This window comes from Triticum urartu, chromosome 5A, assembly GCF_056163025.1.
Source record: "Triticum urartu cultivar PI428250 chromosome 5A, HENAU_Tu73, whole genome shotgun sequence".
Lineage (NCBI taxonomy): Eukaryota > Viridiplantae > Streptophyta > Magnoliopsida > Poales > Poaceae > Triticum > Triticum urartu.
Window position 1 is genome coordinate 466,606,976 of NC_141877.1, and position 3,065 is coordinate 466,610,040.

At 40.0% G+C, this 3,065-nt stretch overlaps 1 pseudogene across 1 annotated transcript; it reads left to right on the top strand.

Annotated features, from left to right (window-relative positions):
• The first annotated feature begins 224 nt into the window (after nucleotides 1–224).
• On the top strand, nucleotides 225–2,235 carry LOC125556260 (protein FAR1-RELATED SEQUENCE 5-like; annotated as a pseudogene). The gene is made up of 3 exons (XR_015602369.1): nucleotides 225–1,395; nucleotides 1,571–1,720; nucleotides 1,796–2,235. The product of XR_015602369.1 is annotated as a protein FAR1-RELATED SEQUENCE 5-like (transcript).
• The last annotated feature ends 830 nt before the right edge of the window (nucleotides 2,236–3,065 follow it).

Consider the following 3,065-nt stretch of genomic DNA (forward strand, 5'->3'; position numbering starts at 1 on the left):
CCAATGTGAGCAAATTTGATGGTAAGGTAACTTCCTGCAGATATGTTTGTGCCAATGAAGGTCATCGAAAAAAAAAACGCAAAGAGAATCCATTCGAAAGTGCTTTAGAGATGAGACAAGAACTGATTGTAAAGCTCGAATGACTCTTACATTGGATCGAGAGTCTGGAAATTTGGAAGTCACGGATGTAGTTCTTGAACATAATCACTTGCTTCACTTGCCACAAACCCGCCACCTCATGGTGTCGCAAAGGAAAATATCAGAATTTCAAGCATATGAAATTGAAGCTGCGGATGATTCTGGAATTAGGCCTAAAGCTGCATATGAGCTCGCTACTCGTCAGGTTGGTGGACCACTTAATCTCAGGGCATGGCCAATGCTCCACCGTGGAGTGGTGCTTCAGCTATACACGTAGGTTCGGATGGTCACAGAAATCTTTTGCAAAGCAAGAGGCAAAGAGAGTTGGCTTTTGGTCAGGCAGGCAGCATGTTAAAGTACTTTGGTGGGAAAGTTGCTGAAAATCCATCATTTCAATATGCTTTGCAACTAGATTGTGAGGAGAATATATCTAACATTTTCTGGGCTGATGCTAAAATGATGTTAGACTATGCACACTTTGGCGATGTTGTCACATTTGACACTACTTTTGGCACAAACAAGGAATATAGGCCATTTGGTGTTTTAGGGAGACTACAGTTTTTGGTGCTGCACTAATGTTTGACGAAACATTAGCCTCATTCAAATGGCTCTTTGAAACTTTCCTAGGTGCGCATAATGGAAGGCAACCTAGAACTATTTATACCGATCAAGATTATGCAATGGGTAGAGCTGTAGAGGTTGTGTTCACAGAAGCATATCATGGACTGTGTACATTTCATATAATGCAGAATGCTGTCAAACATCTATCTCCAATTAAGGTTGAAGATGAAGATGAGGGTGAAGAGAAAGAGGAGGGTGAAGACAAAGATAAAGACGAAGAATCACATATTCTCACTGATTTTAGTGCTTGTATGTATGGCTATGAGGACAAGGTTGAGTTTGAAGAAGCATTTGCCAACATGAGGTTAAAGATGCATAAGCAAACTTGGTTTGATAGTATCTACAAGGTAAAAGAAAAGTGGGCTGAATGTTTTATGAGAGACGTCTTCAGTTTGGGAGTGAGAAGTACACAATTAAGTGAGAGCTTCAACAATTCATTGAAGAACCATTTGAAATCTGATTTTCATATTGTTAGATTTTTAAAGCATTTTGAAAGGATAGTGGAACAAAAAAGAAACAAAGAGCTGGAATCTGAATTTGAAGCAAGAAAAAACATACCAAGAATCAAGATGAGCAGGCCTATGTTGGTACAAGCAAGCAAAGTGTACACTCCAACAATTTTTGAAGCTTTCCAAAGTGAGTATGAAAGATCTATGGCTGCATGTAGTAGAGTATTGGATGGAAACAAATATGTTGTATCTATTGGTAGCTTGATTGCGTTGGTCCACGGTTGGAGGAAAAACTCAATGCATCTAGTAGTGCTATGAATGAACCAAGTAATGACCAAGAAAATGTTGACCCAAATGTGCAGCAAAGAGATGACTTGCTAAGAGCTGCTAAACTGAAGAAAAAGGAGGTTCAGCCCAAAAATTCAAAGAGAAAGAAAAATTGGCTTGATAGGTTGCACAAGGCCAAGCGCAAGGCAACTAAACCTGTTGTTTCGACCAAGAAAGGACCAAAGGTATGTTCTAATCTGAAGATAATAATTTGTTTTGTCATTTGTTAATACACTAAAAGGTTGAGCTTTCACTGGCAGCAAAAAAAGAAAAATGTAGATGTACAGCCCCAAGGGGAAGTGAAGAATGATGGCAACAAGAGAAGCGCAAATGTGGAAAATGGGCAGTACATTGCCATTGAGAGCTTTACTCAGCTCCTCACAGCTCCCCCTACTTGTGAAGATGATCGTCTTTATGGTGAAAATTTGTTCTAATATCTAGATGTTGGTTAGATGATACTTTGGGGGTTAACTATAGTTATCTGGTGGTATTTTGGTGGCTAACTATAGTCTTTTGTGGCCTAAGTGTACAAGTGAATGGCCTATTATGTAACATACTTGGATGGTTATTCATTGGTAGTACTTGTTGCTACAGAATTTGAATGATATGGTTCAGAATATCAATGTCAAGTGCTTGAATATTTGTGCTACAGAGTTGTACGAATGATAAGTGCTTGCAAATTTCATGGTTATGATGTACAGTGTTTCTTTCTCTGTTTGCTTCAGACATTTGATATATAGTGCTTGCAATTTTCAGTGTTGTACAGATTATACAATGAAGTTAATTGCTTGCATTTTTCAATGTTATAGTCATATTTTCCCTTGTATAATGGGATTACTGTTCATTTCATATTATTTTCAACATCAGATATTTTCTATGTGAAAATATTAAGGCTGGAGAGTGTCCAGCGCCTCACTGCTTTATTCACGTCACTGTACACCTGAAAACTACCAAGGCTGGGCCTCTTTTGCCTTGAGTGAATCCTATCCATTGGATGTAGAACGAGGGGCTGATATAGTGGGCTAAGGCGCTGTGTGACTTGGCTTCACAACGTCACTGAAGCTGCGTCCGTGAGTGTCTTTTCAGACTTCGAGCGCGCGCCCCAATGCCATCGCCGCACCTCAGTCCTCAGCTGCTGCCGGAGGCAGAGGTGATGTGTCGACGTGTTGTACGTGCTCCCTCCTCGCAGTGTGGGGGCCATCGGCGAATCATTGCGGAATCCGAACTGCGTATCTCTCATCTTCACGCGTTCACCATAGTCTGAATGTTTATCGGAAGAAACACTAATTATAGTCTGAATGTTGCCGCACATACTTTTGCTACTTGCTAGGTCTCGTGGATTTTCAACGTTTTTCTATACGAGTACTTTCATCATGTCCTCTGTGCTTCTGTAATGTGTCGGAAACTGTTCTGCTCTAAAAAGCTTTAAAAAGCACCCCGTCTCAAAATAAATGTCTCGATACTTATTTTGAGACGGAGGGATTAACTTTTGATCTCTGATCTTTTTTAGAGCATCTTGAATATCTTTTT